Raw genomic sequence first — 21128 nt, 5'->3', positions numbered from 1 at the left:
TATTATTGTTATTTTATTTATGAATTGGAGATGATATAACTGTGAGGTGGAGTGTATAGAAAGATCATAGGATTGTTAGACTGATACTCAGGTTACTACCACCCTCATGTAAATTTCAAACAGTTTGTTCTAAGCTGTTTAGCATAACATGGTCAAGTGATGTTTGGGCATATTTATTTGGTGCTGATTAAATTACCTGCTCAGTCAGTATTTGGGTAGTTACATTTCCATGCTAGACATGCATTTCAATTGAATTTTACAGCCTGGACTTTAGTGAAGAAATTCTCGTGCTCTGTAGGGAACATTTGTATGGTTGAACATGGCTCTCAACCTCTTAGCTCAATGAGGGATAACCGCAAAAAATAATGGGGGGACAAAGGCCAAAACATAATAATAGGGAAAGTTGCTAAAACAAAAGGTTTTGAATTAGCATGCATTTTTTGAAGGATATGAAGTATAAAACTAAAATGTTTGTCATTATTTAATGACTACAGTCCTCAATGATTTGTCAGAAAACCACACATTTTATGAGGAACAGACTAAAAATATGAGGCAAAAATCTGGACATTCTATACAAATCTAGACAGTTTAGAGGTATGATGTATAGCCTTACAATATTATGTTCAGTAACACTGATACTGATTACTGTAGAAGTAATTTTGAATTCTGAGTTGATTTTTTGGTTTCTGGCTTTTAGGTATTCCTTTTCAAAGATCCAGACCAACTTTGTGTCTGCCAGGCAGTATTTTCAGTCGTGAGTAGACCTTGGTCTCTGCAGAACCAGAATTCAGTTCAGATGTAAACTTCAATGTATGCTGCCATTTACTGTTGAAGTTTAAATGACAACCCTCTTGCAGTTCTTGACTCATTTATGTTTTTTTTTTCTGAATGTACTATCCTTAATGTTTGCATCAACTCTTTATACTCCTGTATAAGGGGAAATATCTGAAATAGCTTCAGTCTGCAAACACCAACGTAGTGCAATGAGTCTATATGATATGCCAACTTAATCTCTCAGTGTTCTCATGTTTTTCCACATAGTTCCTCAGTTAGAGCAACAAAGCCATCTCCAGGATCTAGAATGCCTGATCTCTCCCTATCTCTCTTTGTATACATATAGATATATATAATGTGTCCTCAAAGTAACTTTTCTTGATGGTATATAAAAAGAACAAGAGTTCAAGGCAGAACTTTTCTATGGCTTAACTCCGACATCAAACAAATAATAAAAACAGAGATGAAACCTGGGTAGAATAGAAAAAAAATGACATCCTGTATACATAAACTCAGCATGTACCAACATTCAAAAAAAAGGAAAAAACTAGTCTGAAAATTAATTGTGCTAAAACTGACTATGCCAGACAAGTACAAACTACTTATATTGGGCAACCAGAACAATTTTGGTAGGTAATAAAACAACTTGAAACTTCCAAAGTTTTCCTAAGAGCAGGCAGTTGTAGCACTCTTAGCAAGGATGTGTTTTATAAATTGCCAATATATCAGTAGTTCCCTACAACCTCCCAACCTGACTTATTCTAATCTACTTTCTTTCTTTCTTTCTTTCTTTCTTTCTTTCTTTCTTTCTTTCTTTCTTTCTTTCTTTCTTTCTTTCCAGCCACTGTCACAATTTTACACAATTGTCTATTTCCTCCAGTGCTGTTTCAGGGCCATTACCTCAAAAGACAGAAACACTCATTGAAAACTTGAACACGGGTTCCAACCTAGAGTTTCACAACTTACATCTCAAAATTCTAAAATTATCTAGCCATACTCTCACTAAGTCTCTGGTACACATTTTCAATATGTTTCTTATGGCAAAATCATCCCTAACAACTTTAAATACACCATGATTTTCAACCAGGCTAAATTACTTTTGCCTTATTGCCAACTGCAGTCCAGTAGCTAAAATACCTGAAAAAATAGTATGTGATTAAATATATATAAATATATTATCAAATTCTTGAGTTTTTGTTATTGTCCATCACCCCTCAGAAATCTGCAATTTAGAAACCAATCCCATATGATCCCAGTATTGAATATGGCATTCTCACAGGTGGGCAACATGGCTACTGTCCTAACTTTAGTACTGTAAAAGCTACATATTCACTAATAGGGCAAATCTTTACAAACACTGTGCAAGATAAATTTGCAGAAGCTGTGTTATTAAATCTCAACGTGGCTTTTGAAAATGTTGACCATATACTACTTCTGCATAAACTGTCATAAATATTTTTTTCATGGAAGTGGTACAGTGTTTTGAAAACTGTCTTAAAAACTGAACTTTCCAACTAAATGGATCTTACAATGCTACTCAGACTGGGACCATAAAGTAAGGGATCTCACAAGGGTTAATCATTAGCCTGTGTTATTCACATTGATCTTTAACTATCCACCGTAGGATCTGCCTCGGATTAAGTGTGTAATATATGCAGATAACATAGTCCTGAGCAGGCTCAACAAAAGGTTTTCCATTATTTGTGGTAAACTTCAAAAGGATTTTGAAGCTACATGGAACTGACTTTGTAAAAATATGCCATTCACTACAAAAAAAAATCTCTAGAAAAATAGGTAACATCCTTACCTTCAACACTGCATACCTTCTGGGTGCTCTTGTTGCTATCACTATTCAACAGCCGTGCCTATTACTAATGTTAGACCGAAACATATCATTCCTCGAACACAAAGAAGCTTTGTTTGTTGCTATCACTATTCAACAGCCGTGCCTATTACTAATGTTAGACCGAAACATATCATTCCTCGAACACAAAGAAGCTTTGCTCAGCAAGGTATTAACCCAGCTTAAGGTCTTGTACAAAGTACCTAGCTTGTTGACCTCTGATGCTATATGAGCCATTGTAATAAATGCATTCCTCCATAAAGTGGAATTCTGCCTCCCTGCAACTGCACTTCTGTCTGCACACAATACTTAATAGGTTTAGAATAAAATACTTCAATTGATACACCAAGCTAATAAATATCAGCATCATTGTACTTCTCTCAAATCAAACAACTGGCTACCTGTTACAGCTAGAGCTTCTTTATTGCTTAGTACACTCATCTGCAAAATATTACAATTATAGTTATTGTCCACCACCTTTCAGTAATTTGCAGTTTAGAAAGCAATCCAACACTCTTGAAATAATGATGGTATTCAGTTACATAGACCGAGCCTGTCCCACTTTGCATGTGTAAAATGGCTTTCTTGAAAATAATTCCAGCTGTTTGGAACAATCTCTTTGACAATATTAGAAATATAGACCACCTACTGGCTTTCAAAAAAGCACAGAGAGACTATACGTTCAAAGAAAGAAAATGCAAATACTACAATATGTGGGCTAATGCAGTGATAACCTATTTCTTAAGTTCCACTGTAATAGTGGTTCCAGTCCAAATGTATGTTCAGTCTGTCTGTCACTACCTTAGGACAGCAAGTGTGATACAAATATAATTATCCCCTCCTTCTTTACCACCATAAATGTTCACAGATGATTCCTAGTCCATTACATACAGAACGACATGAATGAGGTCACTGTGCATATGTCTGTAGCAGGAAAGACACTGGTCTTGAATGACATTTTGCCAACACCCAGAATGATGCTGAGATTCAAAGACAAGACAATTGGCTTTACTAAATGACAATGTAGTTGGTGTCATTCTAGGCAGATCCATTATTTGTCACCTTGGGATGAGGTCGCTGACATGTCTTCTGCTTTGTTCGGAATACCCTTCATCTCTCTTAAAAAGGATTTTGCATTCTGACTAAAGCTTTTGCTCTCTCTGTAGTGCCTTTTTTAGGGAATGTCCATTTGATGGACATTCAAACCTAGTAAATTGCAATTTGGAACACATTAATGTGGCTGTACTCAATAACCAGGTGTCTTAACAAAAAATGTCTGAATTGGAGGATCTCCTGCAACTTGAACACATTTGTGTCTGTGTATTTACAGAAACATGGTTTTAGAGCAATGAAAACATTCACTCTATTCTTGGCCATAATGCCTATCACACCTTCAGAACCACTAGCAATTGTGGGTGAGTATCAGTATTTGTCAAGAATATCATCATCTCAAAACAGATTTCTTGGGACCTCACATATAGACTCCTAAAAGTCCAAATCACCCTAATCAAGACCAATTACCACTTCATAACTAGCTATAGAACACCCCCTATTTCCTCTTCTGAGCACAATAACTATCTTAACACATTCGCTGAATTTGCCATTAAGCCCAAGACCTCTATTGGGGGACTTCAACTATCCAACAATAAACTGGCTGACCTACACTGCCAATGGTCGGCATGCCCAACATTCCTTGACGTTATAAATGCTAACTCTCTTTCATGAATAGTTAACCATCCTACTAGGGCTCTTAATATTCTGGATTTAGTCCTCTCAAATATGACCACTTCTCACATAGCTCCATACGCATCATCATGTTTTGTTAAATCAGACGATAATTTACTGACATTTTCCTAGAAAGCTGGTGGTACTTCCCTGTAAATAACTCTGTGTTTAGGGACTTCTCAGAAACAAACTTCCTTTAGTTACTTGACAACTTAAATAAATTTTGTTGTAATCCTCCTCTGAAAGATCTTATTGTCAAAGCTGCAAACTATGACTCTGACGTCTGTTCCCACTTAAGTAGTTGTGCTGGTAAGATAGTCCCTATTCACAACAGATATAATGAGAAATTTAAAAACATACCCATATAAATAAATTATATATCAAGAGAAAGAAACGAATTAATCCTTATAACCAGTCTCATTCTACCTAACTTAAGAGCACACTTAAACAAACTAACAAATAGCTTAAGGGAACCATTAGGAAGCTCAAGGCTGAGTACAAACCTAAAATATCCACTAAAACCAAAAATAACTGCAAATCTTTCTTTAACTATGTCAGAAAGTTAAGAACTATCACTGAACAGTGTTCAGAGCTAGTCCACAATAATACTACATTGTCTAACCCAAAGGAAATATCTAATGTCCTGACCTATAAATTTAGCGCACATTTTTTCTCCATCTACAGTTTTGCATATCCCACAGGTTCCAAAATTCTAGGCACCCCCTTTAATTACCATGGAACAAGTTCTCACAGCCCTTTCAAAACCTAAGATCACTTCACCCATGGGCCCTCACAATAGGCCAGATTGCCTGATTATTAGTGCCAGATATGGCCTTTCTGAACCTCTACTTAATTCTGTAATCTAAATCTCTTCACTGGTTACATTCCTGAATCCTGGAAAACAGCTATTGTAATGCTGTTATACAAAGGTGGCTCAGCCATTGACCCTGGTAACTATAGACCCATTAGTATCACTAGCCTAATATGTAAAATTATGGAGTCCATTTTCACACAATTTATTAATCTGGACATTGAAAATCTCTTGTCCCTGGACCCTCATTAATTTGGCTTTATCAAATGAAGGTCTTGCCTCCTTATCCTCATTAATTTCTTAGAAAAAGTAAATGAATCAGTAGATAGAGGTTATGCAGTGCAAACAGCATATCTAGAACTGGCCAAGGCCTATGACACTATTCCCCTTGCAAGCATTATTGATAGAATTGTAAATCTGAATATAAATCCTTATATTGTCCAAGAAATAATTAACTGCTTGTCTGACAGAACCCATGGGATTAAACCAGCAGGGATCACTTCTGAAAGCAAAACATTTACCAGTGGGGTAATACAGGGCTCAGGCCCTCTCAGGCCAGAACATCTGATGTATGGATAACTAAGTTTGCAGATGAATGTAAATTGGGTGCTGTTATTCAAACATCAACTGACTCACAATTGCTGCCACATGACTTAGACTACGTTAACAACTAGTGCTAGGATAACTGCTTCAAATTAAATGTGAAAAAAATGTAGCATAGGTCATATTGGCAAATAAAAAAGGTTCACTTATCATATAGGAGATGCACCCCACAATCGACACTGTTATAAGGAATCTGGTTACTCTTTCTGACAATTACTTATCATTTACCATCGTGACTCCGCAACAGTTCAGAAAGCCTTTTATCAGGTCCATCTAATTTCCAAAGACATGACCACTATATCCAAAGACATCTTAATTCCCCTTGATTCAAATCTTTTTAGACCCAATATTGAATATAATGCACCTTTTGGAATGTATTTATCAGAACATATCACACAACTTGAGAGACCTCTGAGATTCATACCTAAAAGTTCACTGGCCCCAAAAATCTTAGATATCCAGAGAGACTGGTAGCCCTCCATGGAGATCTATGTCTAGCCTTTCTTGCCATTAAAGATCCAACCCTATTTGATTTCATTTTCTTTCTCAGAACTAATGGTACACCATATGCTTATTTAAAGGAACTAAACCTTCATCAGCAGATAAATAAGACACATTGACAAGATAGAGTCATATTCTAATGTATCTCTCACCTTTGGAACAAACTTCCACTACATGCCAAGCAGAGTAGCAGACTTGACGCCTTCAAGGTAAATCTAGATAATTGGATGAGCAGCCACAGATTCTCTCTCAGTCTATCTTGTCTTGCTTTCCTTGAGGCTAGAGGGAGATTTTCAATAGGGTTCTTTGGTTAGGCTTGAAATGGTCAGCAGACCAACTGTCTAGTACTTGCTTATGAACCTATGAATCTATAATAATGTTTACATGGTGTTGTTAAGCATTAATAATGTATGTGTTCTTGAAATATTAAATGTTTAACTTATTCATTGTCACACAATTGCTATGTATTGTGCATGCAGTCTATGTCAAATGAATTTGTGGTGGTATTTTTTTGTTTGTTTGTTTGTTTTTATATTTGAATTCCTTAGTGTATTTCTTACTTGTTATTGCCTTTGCTATTGTGTCCCAGTTTGTGGCTGAAAAGTCCCCGGACAAGCTCAATTACTGGGTTAGCAAAGTATAAATAAATAATTACATATATTTCTAAACTGTTCTATTATGTATGATTGAACATATTTAATGGTGAACCGAAAACATCTTCAAAATAGGTTTGAGCATTCAGAATTTCAAACAAATTAAATACTGAACTAAAAACACCGACAAAGAAAAACTATTCCCTGTCCCATTATGAACATTAAATAACACTATAGCACTAACCTAAAATTTGCCTGAATAGAGGTAGAGTTACAGGAAGTTTTTTATTAATGTAAGGTGTAGGGTTAGGGTTAAGGAAAGGGACAGTGTTAGGGTTAGCACCAAATACTAAGGAGGACTATAGACAGTGACAAAGACAGTCCAGAACCCTGGAAACATGCATTGTTGAATCTATTAAACAGAGTAGGTTGAGTGTGACTTAAAATGAGATTTCCAGATTCTTTGCAGAGATAATTTCAGTATATTAAAACACCCTCTTTTATTTAATACTGTAATAAATGTATATGTGAAAGAATCCCATTACAAAATTGATGGGTGATTACCACTACTCTCCACAAGAAAGGCATTTACTAAATGAAGCAAGCCATAGTCTCCTCCTTAACATTTTGATTGACACGGGAATAACCAGTCATACAACATGTATGCCACAACATATATTTTTAATAATAAGTTTATTATTTACTTGATTTATACTAGAATTTAAATAAAAAAGCTGGCATATTAGTTATGGCTATAAAATTTGTTAAATGGCTTTTTTTGTTCCCATAAGTTGTGGTTGGCATATTATTTCTGGATTCTTCAATATGGAAAAGGCATGTTTTCTAAATGCAAACTGTCTTGGGTGAATGAGGGCTACACTTGAGGAATGGGAGCTACATTTTGAAGCTGATGTACAAGTTGCAGTACAGTTTCAAAATCTGGCAAGTCCCCAGATGAAATGCATCAAGCTGCACCTAAGATCTGTGATGTAGATATTGTTGCTTTACTTTTCCCGAAGCTGCTTAGTATGCTTTCACTTGGATATTGATGGAAATTTAGCATGTTCCAAGACAACAAGTGTTAATAGGATATATGAAAGAAATTACGTGACTGATGTCAGCAAAACTGAAACATCACATACTTTGCATTCGTAAACAGGAAACAGTGATAATGAAACATCAAAGAAGCACATTGGTAACTCAGGCACTCTGTCATAGATGGAACAAAAGATAAGGTTTACAGCACTGGAAAATTAACAAGAGCAGCAGACCCTGTGCAAACATCACAAAAAGAGAATACGAGTGAGAGAGTGGAAGTTAAGAAGATGACAGAACCCTTTGGTAATCATAGAAAAACAAAGTAAAGTTGCTCAAATTGAAATAGATGAGAAGTACATGTCAAAAAACATTACTGTGCATCTTTGAAAGATCTAAGAATGTGATCTGATAGCAAATGAAAGTATAACTGGAGCCCTTATCACCAACAAGATTCAAGAGGAAAAGAATCTGGAGCATGGGCAAGCTACTCAGAGGAAATGATAAAAAGGAACAAACACATTATCATCCGAGGTCTGTAATGGCATTAGAAGCACAAAGAAGATGGTATTGATGTATTGACCTGAACTAATATATTTCAAATTCTGGTGATAATTCAGGACAAACGCTTTTAACATAGTGCATTGAAATAGGACTGAGTGTCAGAGAAAAAAACATAAAAAACAGAGCTTGTCTAAAAAGATAAGAAGAATTTTTGAGACTTGCTACTAGCTCAAGGTTATCTTAGCAATTTGATAGCACTTAAAAAACTAAGAACTTTTAAGACCTCATTAGTCCTTAAAATGGTAATGTATTCCCAGAGCTGTATGAATGGGTTACAAGGACAGCAGAAAGGTGATAAAATTTCTCTGTCTCAGTTCTGCAAATGTTTAAAGAGAAAATCAAATGGAAGTACCTGCAGAATGAAAAGATGTTTAGGACAGAGGACCATCTTGATTAGAATAATTCTAAGCCATGATGGCAAACTCCATCAGCTAATAGGACAAATAGGCTAGAAATGCAGTTAAGGTCTCTAATAGCACTGGAGTCAAGGAAAAAATAATTTCTTGGTATCATACCTTTCATCCTCTTAGTGTAAGAAATCTGAACAAAGTTTCAAATAATGGGGAGGGGGCAGATTTTAAATATTGCTCTTACAAACTTAGCAAGTTTCTAGAATTACAGGATTTTTGTTAGCATGTTTTTTCCTGGATGATATGATGATATAAAGTTTGAAACTCAAATGTATTTCATTATTTAGAGACTTCAATCTTCAAAGGTTTACTAGAAATCAACAAATTGTATGAGGAACAGACTAAAAATATGAGGCAAAAATCTGGACAGTTGAGCGGTATGCTTGGTATTCTAAACTTGGATGGCTGAAAATATATTCTAAAAGATAAAGGGGAGTCAAAAATTACAACAAAAAATAACAGATCTAGGGAGTTTGATCTTGTGTCCAGATACCACTTGCCAGTCCTGCAAATGCCCTCAAACCATTGTATAGGAAAGGGCATGGTACAGCAATAAAGGAATTAGATAATCTGCATAGACCATGAGATGTCCTAGCCCCTGGCCATCATTATGTTTAACAAAGGAAGCTCATAGTTTATTCCATAGAGATTTAACTAGTGGCCATATCGATAATCCAGATAGAAGCATAGCAAGTGGGCATCCCTCAACAACCCTCATACATGATAGTGAGAGGAGAAAAAAGAAATATTGTAAAAACAACAAAAGGAATGGCTATGTACGATATAAGTTTTATTGAAAATTTCTATGGTTTAAATACTGAATGCACATGGAAACCTTTGATCTGATTATTTACTGATTGATATTTAATTGATGTTTGACTGATTCATTGATTCATTGTTTAATTGTGTGGAGCTTTGAGTATACAAGATGTGTAAGTGTTTTATAGTTTATACTCCTGGAAGGCACTTGTTTGCTGAGGCGCTAGAGTTGGTTTCAATAAAACGTATTTCAGACTTGAACTTTCCTTTTGTTGTTTTTTTTACAAATTTTTTAGTTTTTTTGTTGTTTTGCTTGTTGTTGTATTCTACTTTATGGCCAGTGATCTATCTGTATATAACCTAGGATTTTTCAGGGTGACATTTTGAACTCTACACAGAGAAGCATGGAAAATTATGTGGTTCCTATGAGAGAAAATACATTGGATCATATAGCAGAAGGTACTACTAAAAATTGGGAAAACCTAATAGAGGATGGTCGAAGACAGCATATAACAAACCCTTTTGACTCAGTAGGGAAGCGAACAGACATGTCTTTTTCAGTAGATGTTGTTGAGACAATTGACAAATTAGAAGAGTTAATGGTCAAGGAAACCAGAGTCTACTTAAACTTAATGAGTCTCCAGTAGTATATTGAGTTGGATATAACACTGAGCGGGCTACATACCTTTAAGAATTCCTCAACACCATTTGATTTGTCAGATAATAGTGAGAAAAGGTTTCACAATGAATGGATAGCAGCAGAGAATCGCTGCACTACAGAATGGGTGACTATCTTAATAGAATGTGATATCCTGAAACAGCTTAGATTAAAGAAAGAAATATCTATGCTTTCTAATTTGTTAGCAGTTAAAATGAGTTTGGCCCAAGTAGAACAACAGTTGGGTAAGATGAATGAAAAATTAACTGAACTAGAAAAGGAACTCATGAGAAAAAAGAAATCTAAACTACAAAGAGACACTAGAGACTACAACAACAACAAGGCTTTAATTTGGAGAGCCAGTAAGAATACGAGATGGAATGGTGTACATTTCAATGAACAGGAAGGGAATCGGAATGATCAGGTGATGTCAAGACCTTTCTCAGAGACATCCAGAGGCTCTACGGACTGGGATATTGATGATTATCAGTATCCAACATTACCATTGGTGCAAAAACTATCTTGTTAATAACTTTCAGAGTGGTAAATGCTGCGCAGAACCAGAATGGAATTGTGAAGAAACATTTAATGATCAACGAAAAGTGGGTAATCATCGAGGAAGTTATCAACAATGCAATAAGAAAACTAGATGGAACTAATTGCTTCTCTGCTATATGTGGTAGCAATGACTATACAAGAAATGTAATAAATCTGTCAGGTGTCTTTTTAAGTGAGGTACACATTTCTGTGTTAAATAGAGGTCTTAGATTTGTACCTACAGTGTTGCCTGGGCCATATATGCTTAGAGTAGATGTTTTTAAGATGTGTAGAAAGTTACATCTGATTAATTACTTTACAGTAAATAAAGAAACCTGGACAAATGAAGGTACCCTCTTTGAAGGTGAAATTATGACTCACTAGAAATTTTTTTCATTATACATGTGCTTCAGATACTGATAATTTCAATGCATATTACTCATTAGATACAACTAAGATTAAGTGTTGTAGTGATTCTATTCCTCCCTTTAATCATGAGGGTGTACAGCAGTTTTCTGCTATGGTTAATTTTTCAGTGGAACAAGCCTTCTCAGAATTTATGAAGAACAAAAGTTTGGTTGCTTATAATCTAACTAAAGTAGAATAGAAGGCTTTAAGAGAAATGGGTGAATAGAGAGAGCTTGTCTTTAAACCCTCAGATAAAGGGAATAAATTAGTGGTAATGCATTTTAGTTAGTACGTAAAAATGTGTCAAGGTCATTTAAAAGATGAAAATGTATATAAAAGGGTGCCATTAAATGGTTATCTAAACGCAAAAGAAGAATTTAGAATGTTATTACAAAGAAGCTATAGGTTAGGCTACTTTTCTAAGCAGGACATACATAAAAAAGTATATGATGAGAATAATTTAATGGTATGCTTTTATTGTCTACCGAAAATACATAAAAACATGGTAGATCCACTAGGTAGACCTATAATTTCAGCCTCAAACTATCTTTTACAGAATATTGGAATCTTCTTCTTCTTTCGGCTTTTTCCTGGTTAGGGGTCACCACAGCGGATCACCTTGTCCGCACATTGAATGGCAGTGGAGTTTTACGGTGTCGAGTTGCCAGCCCGGCGCCCAACCTTCCACAGAAGGCACACTCACACGCACACCTAGGGCCAATTTAGAGTGTCCAATCCACCTGCAGCATGTCTTTGGGATGTGGGAGGAAACCGGAGCACCCGGAGGAAACCCACGCGACCACAGGGAGGACATGCAGACTCCGCACAGAAGGCACCCGAGCCAAGGATCGAACCAGAGAACCTCTTGCTGTGAGGCGGCAATGCTAACCACTGCACCACCGTGGCCGCCCTTTACAGAATATTGGAATATTTTTACATAATTATCTGTTGCCCTACATGATTAAATTGCCTTCCATTATTAAGGATACTTTTGATTTCCTAGAGAAGATTGAAAACATAAAGTGTTTCAGAAGAAATGTATTGGGTTTCTATAGATGTGAAAAGTTTGTATACTACCATTCACCATAAGTTTGGCCTAGAGGCTTTAAATTTTTTTCTGGGAGAAAGTCCAGTAAGAAACTATATTTTACAATTGATTCATTTTTGTTTGAATAATAATTGCTTTTGCTTTTGTGAAGACATTTGTAAACAGATGACAGGTACTGCCATGGGGCATCTTTTGCCCCCATGTATACCAATCTCTTTATGGGTTTCTTTGAAGCTGAATAACTTTATAGACATGTATTTTATAATAATTTTGTAATAAAGTATTATAAGTTTACTATTTGGATAGAAATAGATTCCAATTGAATTTTGATGGGTTACAATTTGGAAATTCTATAGTATTCCTGGATGTATACTTACAAGGTGTTGAAGGTAAAAGAATAAAAACTAGGATCCATCGTATGTTTCACTATGGCAATCACTTTTACATGGATCGAGTTCTCATCCCCCCATTTGGTGAACTCACTCCCCTTTGGAGAAATATTACAGGTATAGATTATGCAATGACCCAGGGGAATTGAATATAGGGATGAATAAAACAATAGAGATGTTTTTGATTAGGGGATATCATATTGGGTTGATAAAGGAGTTTTAGAAAAGTTAAGGATCACACTATTTAGTAATAATAATAATACAAATAGAGTCATTGTGAATAGAAAGAGAAAAGATGTGCATGAACAAAAATATGTATATAGTAACAGCGCATAGCATATTTACCAATCAGGTAATAAACATTATTAGACAGTTTTGGAATTTTTTGTTCAAGTTCACGGAGTTTAAAAATGTATTATGTAGACCCCCCATCTTTTCATATAAAAGATGAAGGCACATCCAGGATATCATTCATAGTAGGCTTGTTAGACCTAAAGAAAATGTATACAATGAAATGCAACCTAAAGGAAATAATGCTTGTAGGAATTATTCAGTGTGTAGTTATTGGGTGAATTATTTTGCACATATTAATGACATCCCTTTTTATCCCAATGGTGAATATTGTTGTCACACAGATGGTGTGATTTATGCCTTGAGCTGTTCCTGTAGTCTTTTCTATATAGGGGAAACTAAAAGAGCCTTTAAGATTAGACTGTAGGAGCACATTAGAGACATCAGACACCAAAAGGAAAACAGTCTTTTAGCTATGCATTTTAAGATTCTTCATAACAGCAATCCTGAATTTTTAAGGCCAACTATTTTAGAGCAAGTGGTAAATGATATTACTGCTTTTGATAGAAAAAGAATGTTATATAAAGAAACCATCTATATTTTAAAATATAATACTTTAAATCCTAATGGTTTAAGTAATGAATGAACATGGAAACTTTTGATCTGATTATTTACTGATTGATGTTTAATTGTTGTTTAATTGATTCATTGTTTAATTGTGTGGAGCTTTGAGTATACAAGATGTGTGAGTGTTTAATAATTTATACTCCTGGAAGGCACTTGTTTGTCCAGGTGCTAAAGTTGGTTTCAATAAAACTTATATCGGACCTGACCATTCCTTCTGTTGTTTTTTCCAAATTTTTTTTAGTTTTTTTTTTTTTGTTTTGCTTGTTGTTGTGTTCGACAAAACAAATATTTCCTGTTTAACAACAGTAGATGATCCATGATAAACAACTTAAAATGCTTGAAACAGAAAATCCAGTAGATTAAACCAGGAGAACTATTAGAACTATAAATAAATAGGACCAGTTTGTGCCTTCAACTGCTTTCATAGCACTACAGGGCTTCATACCCTCTGTGTCTTGCTAGCACCCAAAGTTACCCTAATTACATTTTCATAAGCAGTCCTTCTATGTTCTAAAATTGATACAGGGCAGTTGTTTTCAGAGGAGAGAGAATCTTTCCGCAGCTTTTGTAGAGGTAAAAGAAGAGATTACTATCCTGAAGGCAGACAGTCACCCTGAGTTACTGTATGATTGCTACCTTTCCTAAGCAGGCAAACAGCAAGCAAAGGAAGACATTTATAAAGCTCCACAGGAGGGCTGTGAGATCATAGAGCTTTATTCAAATGTCAGTTCTAAACTTACCATCGATAAGTCAGATACATATTTTAAACTGTAAATGTAATACAGCAAGTAATGCCAAACAAACTATATACTGGTGCAGTGCAATAACTTCTAAGTTGGTGGGGCAAGCAATACTTTGGTCCTGGCAATGCCTGAAAACAGTGACAGGATGGGACTAACAGCAGTACACTTACTGGCATTGGGGAAATCATCCTTCCTTGGATCAGTAGTGCACTACACATAATAATTAAAAATATCACTCTGGAAGTTGAAGACAATGGAGTGGAATCCCAGTGAAAATATCAGCACCAGCAGGATAAGTTGCATTTAACTATATTGTTATAAATAATCTGGATCTTTATAGTTGAAATTTAGTTACTACATCACTATAAAGTAGCAGACAGTAGCTTTAAAGTCTTCAGATTAAAAAAAAAAATTGTGAGATAATAGCAAACCTTTTCATCTTTTACACGGTCACAAACTTCCTATAGTAAAGAGGAAGCTTACAGCCTAAGCTCACATAATACAACATATGAATGTGCAACACAATAAGTTCAGATGAAATTGTTACACAGAGAATAGCATAATAAGAACAAATACATAATCAAGCAACATTAACTAGGGTTGTTTAATTTAGCATACTGATAACAGATGAATGTATGAAATAGTAAAGAAATAACCCATCTCCATATTCCTTTTTGTATAATTTGTCTTTGTTAAGTTTTTCAGTGTGTAACAAAAAAAAATAATGCTGATGTACAAAATGATATTTAAAAAACAGCAGTAGCATTTTGGACTAACTTGCCATCTAAAGGGAAGACATTTAACACCAACACACGAACATTACTACATATACAACTCCAAATAATGAGTTAATACAAACAATTTATTTCATTCACTTTTTAGAGTAGCTTTTCACTCTTCAGCTATCACATCAATGTGCAAGAATAAATGAGAGTAGATTTGACCTAAACATTAATGATGCTGTTATACAATAAACGCTTTCACTTGATAAAATAGTGGCAGCTTATGTGAGAATGTAAACAGTTGCAGGATGTGTTCCATTTAAAAGTTAACTTGACTTGTATTTTATCTAATTCATGTTTGATATCACCTCCCGTTTAAGAGAAGGGTTAATTTTTGAGATATGTGACCTTCTCTATGAATGCCACTAAGAAGTTCTTGTAACATGATCTTACATTTTCTGATTGTTTGACTTGGTGTAGGATATCACAAAATATACCATAAACAACATAGACTAGAATATTAATTTTTGCATCAGTATTTCATGTGTGTGTGTGTGTGTGTGTGTGTGTGTGTGTGTGTGTGTGTGTGTGTGTGTGTGTGTGTGTGTGTGTGTGTGTGTGTGTGTTTAAATGAGGTAATTCCTTGATAACGTGATATAAACTTTTCTATGATGCTTTCATGTACCTTAATGCTTAGCTTTATTTCATTTCTTTCTGAGGACTATTAAATTCAGAGGCAATCCAAGGTCCCAAACTTGGCCCCCTTACTATTCTCACTGTTTGTTAATGATCTTCCCCTCAAGCTCCCAAACCTCATACTGATAAGATATATAGATGACATTCTACTATTATAATCTAGCAAAAATCACAGTGACCTTGAAAACAAACTTCAGGATGAATTCTGCAAACTAATCAAGCGGTCCCAAGATAACAGATTGTTAATAAACCACAAGAAAACTAATTCTAGGGTCTTCTCAGTCCAAAGAAAGTACATAATATTCATCACATCCACTTAAGTGACCTCAATGGAAACAGAATTCCTAAGGTCATAGATACCTAGACTGTTACACTTGATCCAGCTCTCTCCTTTTTAACACCTACAGATATTATAGTTAATAAAATCCTGGTCCAATTTAAACTTTGTTATAAAATGTCACATATGCTCTCTCCAAGAACTCAGTTATCTATTACAAAAAATGTATCAATACCTAAACTGGACTATGATCTTTCTTTTCCCATGCTTCACTCAACCAAGAATACCCACAAAATACAATTGATAGATACAACTGATTAACATGACTATTGGGTTAATAACCCAATAATCCCCTATAGAATAAAGAAATGTAGATTCATACTCCTAGATGACTCTTTACTTCATAATTCCAGTTTACTGAAAAACACTAACTAGCTGTCTGTAGCCAACAGGGCTATGCTGCTACTTGGCACTTTGATCTTCATGGTCCTAAAACAAGCCTACAACCCAACCCCCAAAAAAGAAAACTTCCCTCACAAGAAAACTTATACAATCTGAGAATTACACAAGACAGCCTCTTTCACATTCAAATCTATGACTGGTAAAAAAAATTTCTCCAGACTGGGACCTACAACCTGGAATTACATGCCCATAGAAGTTAAGAACCAGAAATCCACTAAGCTCTTTTGAATAATTTACTAACTCAATCCATATATTCTGGAATATATATATATATATATATATATATATATATATATATATATATATATATATATTAGGTAACACTGTCCTATATCCTATTGCACCTTACTGTTCACTCCTGTGTGAATCTAATATTACTAATTGTATTTTGTTAATTGTTATTGTATTTTGTAAATTGCTTATATACTGTATTCCATCATACTGTTGTTTGAGCATGGGTCATGACTGCGAAAAGTTAACAGACCAGTTCACATAACTGGTCATCAATAAGTAATAAATAACAAAATAAATAAATAAATAAATAAGAAATGCAAACTACAATAAACTTGGTTAAACCGAGTTACAGTAGGAAGGTAATCTTATAACACCTTTACAAGAAAATACAAGTATGACTAACACTGTGTGGCATAAGACCACCTTGACAGACCAAAAAAGAACAAAAATAAGCACACTACAGCATTACTGAACTTACTGCTGCCCCCCCCAGACCTAACGCATATCTCTATTATCCAAGAGTTGTTCAAAACAGAATTAATACACCCCTAGCAGAAAGCAAATGTGTGATTAATACCAATAACCTAAGTTAATTATTAATGCAGTTCTGAAGCTAGTCACTCCTGATAGCTTAGTATATCTTATACCAAGCTGAAACAAGTCACATGCTCTGCTGCCTTGCACACAATTAAAACAGGGAATTTGCTGAATGTTTGAAACATGATATGTGCATGGTAATGCTAAAATCAATCATGAGGAAAAGACTTAACATCCAGATTCAATAAAACCTACATTAACATTCACACTGTGTGCACATTGCAGCACACTGTTTTGGATTAAATAAGTGGCTCTACATGGTGTGTAGAGCCGCACACAGCTGCGCAAACAAGGCAAACACTATGGCATGCAAATTACAGCATAAGCAGCTGAATTGTATGCTACTCAACCAATCCAAGATGGAAGCGCTATTCAACAAGCTTTAAAGCAACTGTGTAGACTCAGTGCTGGATTTCCCTGTGAAGTCCAAAAACCTATTGGAATACAGCCACAGAAAGGAGTCTACGCAGAAACAACTTTAGGGGCTGCTGTTGCTTTAATTCATATGTATGTACAACAGGCTGAAGTCTATGCTGCTGCTACTAATAGACCAAGACCAAGAAGGAGAAGAGTTTTCAGACCCTGTTTAACTATTCTCAATCTACATGATGTGGAAATTGTAGAGAGCTATAGGGTGCATAGAGACACACTACTGGAACTCTGCAACCTCTGTCATCCTCAACTTAGAGCAGGGCAAACTGAGGGGAACCCATCTTAGTGGAGACAAAAGTATGTGCAGCAGTTGGAATTCTGAATACAGGTACCTTTCAGAAACCAACAGGGGACATGCTGGGGGTATCACAGGCATCAGCATCCAGGATTCTCCATCTATTCCTGAATGCTATGTTACAACATGCTAGCGACCACATATATTTCCCCGTACTCCTGAGGATAGGGCCAGAATATGCAACAGTTCTACCCTGCAACACACTACCCTGAAGTACTGGGTGCCATAGATTGCATACATCTAGAAATTAAGGCACTACCCAGGGAACAGAGAAGACTGCACATTAGTAGAAAGGGCTTCCACTCTATTAACTGCTAAGTTGTGTGTAATGCCAAGGGAATCATCTTGAATGTGTATGCTGGAAACCCAGGCAGTTACCACAACTCGCATATCTGGCACACCTTCCAACTGTTAGATGTTCATTGGGGGGATGTCCCACAGGATCATTTACTGGGGATGGAGGTTATGCACTGGAACCATGGCTGATGACACCCATCAGAAATGCACACACACCTGCTGAAGAATACCGTAATGAGGCACATGCTCAAGCCAGAAATATCACAGAGTGTGTGCCTGGGCTATTGAAGTCATGGTTCCAGTGTTGGATACATCTGGGGGAGCACTGCAGTAAATCCACAGACCTATACTGAAATATTCACAGTATGTGCCATGCTACACAGCATCATTCTGAGAAAACAGATTCAGCAGGATCAACAAGGGGAAGGGGCACACTTTCCACCACCAATGTCAAGGTCACCACAGCCACATGCAGGTGAGGAGGTGGAGGGGGAAGCAGCAGCTGCTGTGGGTGTAGGCAGACATAAGTGTGCTCAATATGCCTTCGCAATGACTAAGAGAAAACACATAGCACACTCACTCATCACCTAAGGGCCTAAAACCTTCTTCCTACACACACACACACACACACACACACACACACACACACACACACACACACACACACACACACACACACACACACACACAATAATATTGATGCCAGGCATGCCTCACAACCTTTACCTGCCTATGGCTGTGTACTGCTTACATCAGACAGAGTCAGCCCTGAACTAAAACTATTGCAACTGCTGGATTTACAAGTTAAGTGTTTAACCTGAAGTGTATTGTGTAATAATATGAATGACTAACATATCGTTGCATGTTGTTACTTGGTAGTGTAAGCAAGTAAAGGGTGGGAGATTTGTACAGAAATGACCTTAACATGTGACACCAGAGACTTATTTGACTTATTGACTTATATGTGTCCATTAAGTAGTAGGCCTCAGCCATTAAAGATTCACCCAGTCATGCCTCTCAAAAGTAGTGCTGGCCACTGCATTCCCTCAGTTTAGCACCATACATTTGTACTGAAAAATCATTAAAGAGAGAAGTTAGAAAGTAATGATACACATTTCAGTTTCAAACTTTGCAACCCTCATAAGATGATTAACAACAAAGATGGATAAATTTTGATGCTATCAACTGCCTAACTTTCTAAGACCAATATAAGTACAATTAACAGTTCAACATCAAAAATGCAGATATACTGAGTATGAAGTCAGCTATGCACCCTGAGCATTAGACACAAAGTGTATGTATTCTTGAATCCTAAAGATACAAAATAGATATACGGCACACTTATCATTACTTGCACAGGGTGTTGTGGGGGGTGGGGAGGGCAGGATGCCTAGGCTGACCCAAAAGGTCCGTGAGTGTGTATGAATAAGAAAGAGAAGCAGACAGACATTTGGATAAAGCAACAAATAGCCAGTGAGACTAAATGAGTTTTAAGCTTCATGGCTGAGCCATGTAACTGTTGTGTGTATGTCTGTATGGGTCCTCCAGGTGAGACTGGTGTGTCACTGTCTGCATGAACAAGCCAAGCTGTGTGCTAGCATTATGTCTTGGTATGTCAGACAGGTGAGAGGTGTGCATGGTAGAGTTGGAAGTTCATCATTGTCATCCCAGATCATGAGAACTGGCTCTGCCAGGAGTTGCACTGGCACAGCCATGCCCACAGTCATATGCACTGCTTCTACTTGAATGCAACTGATGTCTGCTGGATGAACTCTTCTCACTTGGATGACCAAGACCATGACCCCATGGCCTGCCACATTTGGGTTGCACAGCTCAGTCACTGATGGAGCATTGACAGTACCGCCACTATGGGAGCATGATCGGGCATGGCCAGATTGGCTAACAGCAGATGATATGGCTGACCTACACCCACAAGGATACCACACCCCCCTCCCATCAGAAGTTCCATCATAGACACTGCTCATTCCAATGTGTCATTCATCCAATCCATTGAATTGGCAACATGGTGGAGACAGTCATGCGTGTTAGCCTGTGCCACATCTACAACCCTAAACATTTCTTTGGAGGACCTATGGGAATGTTCATGTGCCTCTATGATGGCCTAAACATATGTTGAGTGGCATGGGAAAATACACCTGGATCAGGTGGAAGATGGACAGCAGGTCTCCTCCAAGCACCCCTAACAACCCTCCTGTGTGGCACCTTACTCTTACTTTGGCTATGGCCAGAGTCAACAGGCACTGAAACCACAGTAACCACACTTCCCTGATTGATTGCCTTGCCCTCCACCTGTTCAATATCTGAAGGCTCACTGGAATGGGTAGGCGTAGGCCTACTGGTTGTGTCTGATCGAATTTCAGGGGATGGCTGTATGTCAAGCTCAGTGTCATATTCAGCCTCTGCACCACCTGACTTGGCCTCTGTTTGGCCACCGTTACCATCAGAGTTTGCTGATACTCTGACATCAGGTGGTAGAAGTCCTACACTTCCACTGTCAGGATCACCTGTAATAATAAGCAACAAACACAGGCACAATTAATACCTACATTACTATAGTCCAATATATGCTAACAAAAAACTATGGTGCCACTTTTAGAAAAAAGCTGTTGGAAAAACGGTATTTTGACCTATGATAGTATGCATCTGAGGCATACTTTTGATAATATAGTTAAAGGTCAGATGAATAGAATTTCTTGCCTCTGTAATGTAGATGCATGTTTTGAGAAAGAAATTGCAGAATTGGAAGTAAATTTAAATAAAAGAGGCTATAGAAAAA

The sequence above is a fragment of the Protopterus annectens genome, chromosome 8.part1, assembly GCF_019279795.1.
Source record: "Protopterus annectens isolate FY-2018-M chromosome 8.part1, PAN1.0, whole genome shotgun sequence".
In the NCBI taxonomy this organism is placed as follows: domain Eukaryota; kingdom Metazoa; phylum Chordata; order Ceratodontiformes; family Protopteridae; genus Protopterus; species Protopterus annectens.
The sequence above is the reverse complement of the archived record's forward strand: the minus strand, read 5'-3'. Positions refer to the sequence as shown.